General features: G+C 38.0%; 1 protein-coding gene across 1 annotated transcript in view; it reads left to right on the plus strand.

Moving 5' to 3' along the window:
- The first annotated feature begins 2,875 nt into the window (after window positions 1-2,875).
- ip6k1 (inositol hexakisphosphate kinase 1) overlaps window positions 2,876-12,960 on the plus strand; it is a 37,983-nt gene continuing 27,898 nt past the window's right edge. The window contains exon 1 of the mRNA XM_079425603.1: window positions 2,876-3,835. The gene's annotated coding sequence lies outside the window, so the exon portion shown is untranslated. The remainder of the gene's footprint in view (window positions 3,836-12,960) is intronic.

The following is a 12,960-nucleotide window of genomic DNA, read 5'->3' on the forward strand; positions in this document are numbered from 1 at the left end:
CCTTTGTAAAACACAATAATTTTTACAGTGTATACAGTTATATAAAACATATAAAACTGAAAACATTACCATGAGACAGATGCCAATGAGAATAATATAAAAACTGAAGTTTTAATAAACCCGGCCAAAAAAATATCTGAGAAAGAATTCTGCTAAAATAATATAATATGTGTAAGAGCAAAAATACACCAATTAATGCCTGCATAACAGATTTAGAACAAGATAACTCAAATTCAAGAAAATCAAAAACCATGTTATGTAATTGAGAATGGTTATTTTGACCTGAGTGCTGACCTCATGAACCCAAATAAATCAAGCTGACCACCAGAATGACAGTGATGCTCAGACTCACAGTATCTTATATGTAACAGGTGAAGAGTGACTCCTGACAGCTGTGTTTCTCTGAGGATCTGTCAGTATCAGCAGAGGGCAGTGCATGATGCTCAGACTCACAGTATCTTATATGTAACAGATGAAGAGTGACTCCTGACAGCTGTGTTTCGAGGATCTGTCAGTATCAGCAGAGGGCAGTGCATGATGCTCAGACTCACAGTATCTTATATGTAACAGGTGAAGAGTGACTCCTGACAGCTGTGTTTCGAGGATCTGTCAGTATCAGCAGAGGGCAGTGCATGATGCTCAGACTCACAGTATCTTATATGTAACAGGTGAAGAGTGACTCCTGACAGCTGTGTTTCGAGGATCTGTCAGTATCAGCAGAGGGCAGTGCATGATGCTCAGACTCACAGTATCTTATATGTAACAGGTGAAGAGTGACAGCTGTGTTTCTCTGATGATCTGTCAGTATCAGCAGAGGGCAGTGCATGATGCTCAGACTCACAGTATCTTATATGTAACAGGTGAAGAGTGACTCCTGACAGCTGTGTTTCTCTGAGGATCTGTCAGTATCAGCAGAGGGCAGTGCATGATGCTCAGACTCACAGTATCTTATATGTAACAGGTGAAGAGTGACTCCTGACAGCTGTGTTTCTCTGAGGATCTGTCAGTATCAGCAGAGGGCAGTGCATGATGCTCAGACTCACAGTATCTTATATGTAACAGGTGAAGAGTGACTCCTGACAGCTGTGTTTCTCTGAGGATCTGTCAGTATCAGCAGAAGGCAGTGCATCATGATGCTCAGACTCACAGTATCTTATATGTAACAGGTGAAGAGTGACTCCTGACAGCTGTGTTTCTCTGAGGATCTGTCAGTATCAGCAGAGGGCAGTGCATGATGTTCAGACTCACAGTATCTTATATGTAACAGGTGAAGAGTGACTCCTGACAGCTGTGTTTCTCTGGGGATCTGTCAGTATCAGCAGAGGGCAGTGCATGATGCTCAGACTCACAGTATCTTATATGTAACAGGTGAAGAGTGACTCCTGACAGCTGTGTTTCTCTGAGGATCTGTCAGTATCAGCAGAGGGCAGTGCATGATGCTCAGACTCACAGTATCTTATATGTAACAGGTGAAGAGTGACTCCTGACAGCTGTGTTTCTCTGAGGATCTGTCAGTATCAGCAGAGGGCAGTGCATGATGCTCAGACTCACAGTATCTTATATGTAACAGATGAAGAGTGACAGCTGTGTTTCTCTGGGGATCTGTCAGTATCAGCAGAGGGCAGTGCATCATGATGCTCAGACTCACAGTATCTTATATGTAACAGGTGAAGAGTGACTCCTGACAGCTGTGTTTCTCTGAGGATCTGTCAGTATCAGCAGAGGGCAGTGCATGATGCTCAGACTCACAGTATCTTATATGTAACAGGTGAAGAGTGACTCCTGACAGCTGTGTTTCTCTGAGGATCTGTCAGTATCAGCAGAGGGCAGTGCATGATGCTCAGACTCACAGTATCTTATATGTAACAGATGAAGAGTGACTCCTGACAGCTGTGTTTCTCTGAGGATCTGTCAGTATCAGCAGAGGGCAGTGCATGATGCTCAGACTCACAGTATCTTATATGTAACAGATGAAGAGTGACTCCTGACAGCTGTGTTTCTCTGAGGATCTGTCAGTATCAGCAGAGGGCAGTGCATGATGTTCAGACTCACAGTATCTTATATGTAACAGGTGAAGAGTGACTCCTGACAGCTGTGTTTCTCTGAGGGTCTGTCAGTATCAGCAGAGGGCAGTGCATGATGCTCAGACTCACAGTATCTTATATGTAACAGATGAAGAGTGACTCCTGACAGCTGTGTTTCTCTGAGGATCTGTCAGTATCAGCAGAGGGCAGTGCATGATGCTCAGACTCACAGTATCTTATATGTAACAGGTGAAGAGTGACTCCTGACAGCTGTGTTTCTCTGAGGATCTGTCAGTATCAGCAGAGGGCAGTGCATGATGCTCAGACTCACAGTATCTTATATGTAACAGGTGAAGAGTGACTCCTGACAGCTGTGTTTCTCTGAGGATCTGTCAGTATCAGCAGAGAGCAGTGCATCATGATGCTCAGACTCACAGTATCTTATATGTAACAGGTGAAGAGTGACTCCTGACAGCTGTGTTTCTCTGAGGATCTGTCAGTATCAGCAGAGGGCAGTGCATGATGCTCAGACTCACAGTATCTTATATGTAACAGATGAAGAGTGACTCCTGACAGCTGTGTTTCTCTGAGGGTCTGTCAGTATCAGCAGAGAGCAGTGCATCATGATGCTCAGACTCACAGTATCTTATATGTAACAGGTGAAGAGTGACTCCTGACAGCTGTGTTTCTCTGAGGATCTGTCAGTATCAGCAGAGGACAGCGCATCATGATGCTCAGACTCACAGTATCTTATGTGTAACAGGTGAAGAGTGACAGCTGTGTTTCTCTGAGGATCTGTCAGTATCAGCAGAGGGCAGTGCATCATGATGCTCAGACTCACAGTATCTTATGTGTAACAGGTGAAGAGTGACTCCTGACAGCTGTGTTTCTCTGAGGATCTGTCAGTATCAGCAGAGGGCAGTGCATCATGATGCTCAGACTCACAGTATCTTATACTACCACGATATCTCTCAGGCGCCTGCAGTCAGTGTGTGTTTCAGACAGAAAAAGGCTTTAAATGCGGGTTAACGCACTAGCTTGTCGGATAGATTAACTAGTCAGTGTTTATAAAACGAGATCGCGCCTTTATTTGATCAGCTTTGTTATAACAGAAAGAAAATAATAGAAGAAAGACAGGCCAGGTTAGATGAGAAAGAGTCCCTCAGATATCAGAGAAATTCTCTGTTAGTGACAGATAAAGCAGGGTTTGATAAAGTAAAAGGCAAAAGGGGCAAATCGATATTATTTTTATGATTTTATTTGCTAGATTAAAAGCGTTATTTTCTCAGGATTAGCCATTGGAGCTGTACCGGACGAGATCATAACCGCTGATATCTGGCGATTTATTTAGCATTTAAATTGATCATCTGCATAATCCAGAAGATGTGTTCTCAGCTCCTTATGTTTATTATTTTTTAAATCTGGTGATATTTTTAACGCAGGTTTGTGAGATGTGCTGTTTGTGTGGGTTAGCATCAGCCTTAGCATCCACATACTAGACGTGTAATTTAAAAGAGATTTAGCTAATCAAAGAGTAAAATAGTATTAACTGTTAATCTTAACATTATCACCAGACATTTATTTATTGTTTTAAAGTACTGAGGGTCTGTGGACAGTGCAGTTAAATCATATTAAGTCTGATCACATCTGAAGACATTAGCCGGCGAGCTAACACGAAGGACATCAGGAGAAGGATTTCACACCAAAACATTTACTTATTTATTTACTCATTTATTAATAACGAAATATATCAAATCGTCGTGAAAGAAGGAAGAGATACCTAAATAAGAAGGAGGAGGATTTGACATCAGGTATGTACATAAATGACCTCTTTTCCTATAATGTCTATTTTTAAAGGTTTAATAATTGTTGTTGTTGATTTTTGAGTGGATACATGTGATGTAATGACTGATTAGCACATGAATGATGGTGTTATTACATGATGAATTATGGTAAAGCAAGGTCATTTGTATAATAACGTGCTTGTTTTGAGTTTATTTTTGGACATATTGTTATTTCCTGTGATTATATACCATCCTTATGTCTGTAATAGATGAGTAACTTGATGATGGGCATCAGCTAGTGCTCAGATGAGCACTGGATCATTACATAAGTCTCACATTGGAGTAGAAACGTGACTCTATGGTTTGTGTGTATGTTTATGTGCATCAGTGTTGTGTTTTCATGTTTATCTCAAATATTGTGTCAAGCACATCAGCTGGAATTTGCTTCCTTGCCTTGATTAATGGTAGCTATTTTGAGAGCATTACTTTGGAGATTTTTGTTTTGATTTTTTTTATTGGGGGGCGGGTTACATTTCAGTGTGAGACTGATTGTTTGATTGAGGATTTATTTTGCTTCAGACTGGGTTTACAGGTGAAGGATGCTGATGTTGGCTAAAGCTGATAAGAAACCTGCATTGTTGTTTTAACTGAAACAACCATCCTGTTTTGTTTTTTTGTACATCCTGGTAACTCAAACATTATGTAATAGCGTCCCCTGATTAATTAGACACAAATTTACATGTTGCTAAGAGATAGCATTGTTAATCTGAGCTAGGGATGTAAGGATACCACTAATCTAGTAGTTGGTACTGATCCCACCAAAAGTACAGGATACTCGATACCTAAACTGTTTCCATGGTATAAAAAAGAACAATAATACTTAAACATTACCTCCTTTATTTAAACCTTTTAACATTACAAAAACACAACATTAGTGGCACATGACCTTCAAATAATAAATAAAATGAAAGAGTTTAGCATAGTGTTGTCTCTGCATTTCAGTAGTCGTTACTAATACCAGTACCAAATTTTTTTACATTTTACATTTTATTCATTTAGCTGACGCTTTTATCCAAAGCGACTTACAATTGTTATATATGTCAGAGGTCGCATGCCTCTGGAGCAACTAGGGGTTAAGTGTCTTGCTCAGGGACACATTGGTGTCTCACAGTGGATTCGAACCCGGGTCTCTCACACCAAAGGCATGTGTCTTATCCACTGCGCCATCACCACCCCAAATCCCACGGTTCGGTACCAATTTCGGTACGGTAGCAAAAAATATTGTAATGCAATTAATGATTATAAGTAAATACATTAAACCTTTATGTAGCCTTCAAATATTGTTCCGTTATGTAAACATTGTATGAAAAATCTCAAATCAAAGTAATAAAATAACAAACAACCCTTACGAAAATTAACCATGGTTTTACTACAAATAAAACCCAAAACACCATGATTACTATAGTTAAACCATGGCAACCACAAATTAACCATAGTTTTGCTACACTAACTAGGGATGCACCGATGTGAAAATTTTGGCCGATAACCGATAATTCTTTATAAGTGAAAGCCGATATGTTGGCCGATAAATCTAAATCCAATCATTTTTGAGAGCCTTATTACAAAACAGTGTCACCATTAAAAGCTTCAACATAAATCAAACGTAAAGCAGCCTTACAAATAAATAAAACAATGCTTAAATAATGCAAACAAGTCACTTACTTAACGTTACATGTAAAAAAAAAAAAAAATCATGTACCATGGATAAATTAAGCAGAATAGCCTCTATACCGACAATTAAATTATTTTAATTAAACCATATTGTTGATGAAAATAATAAGATAAAAATAAAAGTGGTGGTTGTTATTATTATTAATATATCAATGATTTTGAAAAAGATGTATCTTAAATTAATACCATTGTTTCAAATAGCAGCATGCAGTTTTAGTAAGAGCACCAAAGGTTTCGATTTACAATGTGTTTTTGCAGCGCTGAGCATTGTAGCCAATCACAGATATGTTTGTTGAGCGTGTGAATGCACTTGCTCTTTTGTTGATTTTGATTGCTTGTATTGTCCTCATTTGTAAGATAAAAGCATCTGCTAAATGACTAAATGTAATGGCCATTCAGAGTTTAGCTATAACCAACAAGTATAAACATAATATTAAAACTTATATATGCACAAAAAGACACATGCGCACGTGATCTTGAACTAAATTACGCGCTAATAAGATGTGACGCGCTCTTGGCTCTTCCTGCAACATCGTGCTGAAACACGACAAATTGCAATGAACCTCTTGTTTACATCATGTTTATACTTGTTGGTTATAGCTAAACTCTGAATGGCCATTACATTTAGTTATTTAGCAGATGCTTTTATCTTACAAATGAGGACAATACAAGCAATCAAAATCAACAAAAGAGCAAGTGCATTCACACGCTCAACAAACATATCTGTGATTGGCTACAATGCTCAGCGCTGCAAAAACACATTGTAAATCAAAACCTTTGGTGCTCTTCACAAACACTCACACAAATACAGGAGCGGACAGTAGTTCTCGGTACCACCGCTACTGTGGAAAGGCTGGTATCCTTACATGTTTTGACTTGATAGCGAAGTACTGGTTCTTTCGACGGCACTGATCAGAGCTACAGTGAGAGATTACGCAGCAGTGAGTTTATATAGTGAACATAGGATGTCCACAGCTGCTGCTAACCCTGGCAATGTCAGATGAACATTTAAAAGCAACGAAACAAGCCGGTTTCTGGAATAAATGATCCTTGGTCCTGCATTATTGATACTTTACGAGCCAATCAGTCAAATATCTAGAAATCTGATATACAGGGAGTGTAAAATTCTAACCCTTCATGTCATGACATGGCCTTCACCTGTAAGCTGAGAAGTTCGTTCGTTAGAGAGGATTGTTATTCATTGAGCTCATCCTGGAATGTCTGATGGCATTTCAGTTGTTTTCAAGCAGCTGGACATGCTTAGTTGATTTAATAGCTGCATTCTATTGCTCATTTTCAATTGTTTTGATTAGCTGAGATAGTTTATATTTCTTTTCTTTTTTTTCCACAGTGTTTTTAGAGTTGTCAGTGGAACAGTAAGTCTTTCACAGCTTTAGATGATTTCCACCAGCATGCTTTTCAACTAATAATTTATATTTGTATTTTTTCTGTTGATGTAATTAGAGATGAAAACCTAAATTTAAAATGATGCTGCTTTGGTTTTGATAAGTTTGCATCAGCTCTTTGCATTGCAAATGTAAGGCTTGTGGAGCACATGGATATGAGGTCTGGAAGTGTGTTGGTTAGGACGGGCAGTGTGACTAAATCTCATCTCACAGTATGAGTGATTTTATCACAATAACAGCATACATCTTGATTCAGTCATTTTGGAAGTTCAGTGAAAAATGGTAACTGCTAGTAAACAGCATGTGTGCCGCTTCAGGACGTGTTTGAGGAAGGGGCGGGTCAGATGTACATTTGAGGCGGTGTAAAGGCCAGTTCACAGCGCACCCACCGACACATGCAGACCAACACCGACAGCTGACTGAGCACAGTCACTCCTCAGACACTCCAAGACCCCACAAACAGCGATTCAGCATGTTCAACAGGGGGAAAAACAAGTGCCACAATGAACGTGTCTGTTGCCATCTGTCAGTGCAGTGTGAATTGGCCTTAAAACCAGAACAGTGCTTTCACCTCGTTGTTTCTTGTTTAGAAAGACAAGTATTTATCCTCTTATTTATGTGCATGCTGTAAAAAATTCCAAACAAAAAAGTTCGATATCCTTGAAAAATCTTGTTTATTTTATGCTTTGTAAAATAAAAAGCATTTTATTAATGTTATTGCAGTTCATGAAATTATTTTAAAAGATAAAGTCATTCATTTTGACTACACTTAACCAAATTGTAAACAGGTAATTTATGTGTTTGAATTTAAAGAATAAATAACCTATAGGTTAAATTCTGTCATTATTGACAAATTCTATCCTCATGTTGAATTGCAGAACTTAAAGTATATTCTGAAGAATGTTTTTGTTTTTGTTTAGAATGAAAGCATGAAACAACAAATAAATAAATAGAATAAACAAACAAAAAACACCAGATATTTTTCAAAATATCGACTTATCTCACCTTATCTACCTGAGAAGAAAGAAAGTCATGCACGCTTGGAACGATGATGTAAGTAATGAAAGATTTGTTTTTTATGAGTTAGCTTATGCAAAAGCTGTTGTTGTTTTTAGTAAAAATTCACTTTGTTGAATGCACAGTTATTTTTTGAATGACTGTCAAATAGCAACCTTTTTTTTTGCACCAGATTTCTAGCATATACCAAAAGAGGAAACACTAAAACTGTGGAATTCAAATGAGTTGATATGATTCTTTAGGGCACTGGTCTCAAACTCAATTCCTGGAGGGCCACAGCTCTGCAGAGTTTTTCTCCAACCAGCTCCAAATCACACCTGCTTGGAAGTTTCTAGTAATCCTAAAGACCTTGATTAGCTGGATTAGCTGTGTTTGATTAGGGTTGGAGCTAAACTGTGCAGAGCTGTGGCCCTCCAGGAATTGAGTTTGCTTTAGGGTCTTAATGAAAAGTCTATAACATACTATGGTTAAAATTTCTCAATGGTAGTGTAAAAAAACACCCTTTTACCCTGTCAAAATCAGCTCTGTTTTCAGCAAGCTGTTTCGGTGCATGTTTCTTTAAATGCTAATGAATTCTGCTGACCCGCCCCTCTCTTCCGTGGGGTGACGAGCCGTTCTCATGAGACCGTTTACTTCAGCCGCGGAACTTGCTAACTAGCACATTATTAGGAAAGGCGATTTGCAAAGATTCATAAAAGAACCTTGTACTCACTTTTTCTGGAGATGAAGCTGGATCACGAATGATTCGGGCAAACATAAACACATATAGGTAGATCGGGGATGTATCCTATTCCCTTTAAAAACAAACGTAATCCTTTGCATCTTCAGCGGCTCAGATGTCAGGAGTAACTGACGACTGATATGCAAAGAAAGTGCTTCACATTTACGGTTTAATTAAAACAAAATTACAATTGTGTGTTGTTATAATTAGGCTATTTGTTACTTTGAGAAGTACATTTATGTATCTATGCGTAATGGGGAGCCCTGGCACCAGATCCAATGTTAAAGAAGAGTGTTATAGATGACTTTAATGCAAACTCTCTCTCATGGAGTTTTTGGAGCTGTTTTCTTTGCTGAAACAGCAGTGTTCAATGTGCACCACACCTAGTCGTCTCAGGTACCACGTATCAGCACATAAACAGAGATCTGCAGATGCAGCATAGTTTTGTGCTACAGGAGAATGTTTCAAATACCATATGTACTTTTTAATATTCCTTAAATAAATAGTCATTCTGCACTCTAAAAAATGCTGGGTTAAAAACAACCCAACTTGGGTTATTTGGCAACCCAGGGCTGGGTAAATATTGGACCGAACACATGCTGGGTTATTTTGACCCAGCTGGTTGGCTTAAACCTTTTTACCAAACATGCTGGGTTCATTTTATTTAAGTCAACAATTGTTATAAATCATTATATCGCTGGCTTAAAATGGACTGGAGATTAAAAATGACACACAGAATTACTAGAGGCAGCAGCAATAATCAAAAGATGAGCATTTATTATGAAGCAAAAACACCCATGGACAAAATACAAGATAAACTGAATTTATTTGGGTGAGTGCAACATAGTTTACAATATTACATACATTTTAAAGTTGTTTAACAAGCATTTTAGACATAAAAATGTAACATTTTAAAGTAGCATTTTAATTTAAGTGTATTCAACCATTCTCTGTAATCACTTTTTACCAAAATTGTGCTAATTCTCGTGCCGGTGTTTTGCCGAAATGTGAGCCGGTGAAGGGCTGTTGTTCGCGGGCAACTGCTAACTTTAGACCACGTCCTCGATCGCGTTTCACTTGTAGCTGAAAGATGCCGTGACTGACTACAAACCCTGCCCATAAACAAACAGTACTGAGATTAGAGAACATATTTTAACATCAAATTAAATTACACTCAGTATTATAACGAAGGAAATACATTTATGTTATGCAAGGCAAAAGGTGTTTCTATCGTGTGAAGCGACCGCAGCTGACTGACGTCTCGTCCTTTATAATGAATACAAACCTTTATTTCGCTGAAGTGCACCAAATCGGCGGTGCCTGTAGTGGACTCAAAAAGCCTGTGCTCTGACTGTAGCTGGGTTGTTTCATCGGAGACAGGCTCAACCCAGCAGGTGGGAAGAAGAATAATATCCCAGCGTTAAAAATGACCCAGAAACTTAGTTACAGAAAAACTACCCTGCACCTGGGTAAAAAATATTAAAACCAACCTAATAAAATGACCCAACAGGCTGAACACAGCATTTTTTAGAGTGTGTCATCATTTGCTTCAAACCTGTATGACTTCCTTTCTTCTGTGGAACAATAAAAGCTGGTTCCTGCGTTCATCTTTTATGTTCCACAGAAGTCATAGAGGTTTAAAGCACATGAGGGGTGAGTAAATGATGTTTGGGTGGAGCATCACTTTAACAGCTTCACAACCTCTGGCCTGACCCGTGAGAATAGAGGTTTGAAGCCAGCGTATTACACACTGTCATATTTTCCATCATGTTTGAATATCTGCTTTAATCTGTTGTGCCCCTGAAATCAAACGACCAGTGCTTCTGCATCAGATGGAGCAGCATCCACATATTTGAGACAAGCATTCTCTCTGCTTTATTGTGTATTATAGCTCGTCTCCAGAGCCATCTGGAGCATGGGTTTGCAGCCGCTCGTACTAAAGTGGCTCCTGCAGGATGACTGGCGCTGAGGTCATAACATCACGGTTTCAGTAATTATTCATTACTGGCCTATAGCCATATTTCCAGAAATGTCCAACATAGTACTTTTTGAAGTTGAAAGCTGGTCATGCATCAGGTCAGTAGCTAGTCTGTGTGCAATGAATTTTGGTGCATCCCATATAAATAATGTTGAAACTACAATTGTATCTTTTCCCTCTGTCAAAAAAATTACAAAACACAGCATACCTGCTAAAAATGCATTGAAATGGTCAAGTTGAGCTACTTTAACATAAGCTCTCAGTAATCTAATTATAAGATTCTGTATTTTGGAAGAAGGGCTTTTCTTCATTTTAACAGCTTCTGAAGCGTTCAGATGTGCAGTATCGTAACTACTACATGTTTGAAACAAATCCCACTCCTCCTAGATAGTGTGGTTGCTTTGAATTAAGTATTACATTTAGTCATTTTCATTTAGTAGATGCTTTTATCCAATGCAACTTACAAATGAGGACAATAGAAGCAATCAAAACCAACACAATTGCAGTAATATGCAAGTGCTACTGCTATTTTGTTGGTTTTGATTCCTTCTATTGTCCTCATTTGTAAGTTGCTTTCTGTTATGAATTTCCTTTTCTTTTTTATTGTTAAAACGTGAAGTCATAGTTCAAGTAACATCCATATTGTATATTGGGAGCATATTTGGCAGAATCACTCAGTGATAGTAAATCAAACTTTGAAACATTTAAGGTCTCTCACATTTGAAATAATTAACACTGGGTAATTCTAAACCCTGAGTAAATGGAATCCTGGGTAATCTTGTTCTATGTTTCAAACTGCTCATAATTTACAAGAAGTTTACAATTAATCCTGGATATTCATAATCTGATGTGTCACACTGTATATAACCCTGGGTTACTGTTATAATTTGCATGCTTACTAACAACAGTCATGACTGGAAAAACACAAATTCACATTTGGTTTTCAACTATTGAAAACTGACTTCAGTTAATTGAAGTTTAATACTTTTTGAGTTACAGGCATGCAAACTTTGGGAAAAGAACATTTTTGGCACTCAGACAGGTGTGTTCTGTGCAGCTGATTTGATGGAGGGAAATTAGATACATGAGTTTCGACATTACTTATTCTTCAGACATTCCTCTTTAAAAGAATGAAAAAGAATCAGCTGAATGCAAAGTGACCCAAATTTGGTTTTTGACCACTGAAAATGTGTACATTTGAACAATTTACTCCTGGATCCATATTGAGATTCAAGTGTCTCTAGAATGGAACCAAATAGGGCCTTAAAAATGAAAATGTCAAAAGAAAAGTTTAAGACACAAAATCTAAAAGACCTTTAAGATATTTTTAATACTTCTTGAGTTACAGGCATGCAAAGTTTGGAGAAAAAAACTTGAAAAGAGCCTTTCCTATTTACAAACGGTCACCATTGGCACATAATGCAAAAAAAGATGGCTATAAAGTCAGGTTTTACTAAAAGACCTACTAAACTGCTGCCATCTTTCTGAAGTCATTTTTACACCCCTGTAATTTGGCTCTGAATCTCAGGTGAAAATGGTCATTTTGACCCCCCTCTACAAAATAGTGGATTACTCAGTAAATATTAATCCATGACATTTAAAAATATTTTGGCTTTCATCACTCTACATGTTTATCTTTCTAAAGAAAAAAATAGCAAAATCAAAAATAAGAGCCATGGGAATGACCCAGATGTTGTTACAAAGCACATATAAATGTTGCATTTTAACTGCAAAGTCACACAGAGTTCTTGTGTATCTACGCATAGTAAACCCAGTAAATTACTGGAAATAAATACTAAATATATCTGTTAACACAAGCAACTAGAGATGCAACGATACCATTTTTGAAAATTCTGAATATCGGCCAGTTCCGAGCCAGCGCAGTTTTTTTTTTTTTTTTTTTTTATCAATGTAGAATTTCTATACTTCTGTGTCACTCTTTTGTGTGTTAAACACAATCTACTAGACAACTTCATTTTAATGAAAATAACATGAAAAATGTTTTTTGTAATATAAATCCGATCGCTCAAAGCACTTCAGGAGGTGGTCTGGGCCGCATTCCAGACGAAACTGGACATGTGTAAATGGTTCTTGAAACCACATATGTAAATTTTACTCCTCCCAAAATGTAAAAAATAATAAACGTGTGAGGCCGTGTTATAGGCTATATGACATTACGGATATGACTGCGCTAATGCAATACGCATCACCGCGGACAGGTAGCTGAGTATCTCTTCAGCAAGCAGACACGCAAAAGGCTGCGAATGAAACTAAACGAAAGACGTAGAAGCTCAACACA

The sequence above is a fragment of the Barbus barbus genome (assembly GCF_936440315.1).
Source record: "Barbus barbus genome assembly, chromosome: 9".
Taxonomy (NCBI): Eukaryota; Metazoa; Chordata; class Actinopteri; order Cypriniformes; family Cyprinidae; genus Barbus; species Barbus barbus.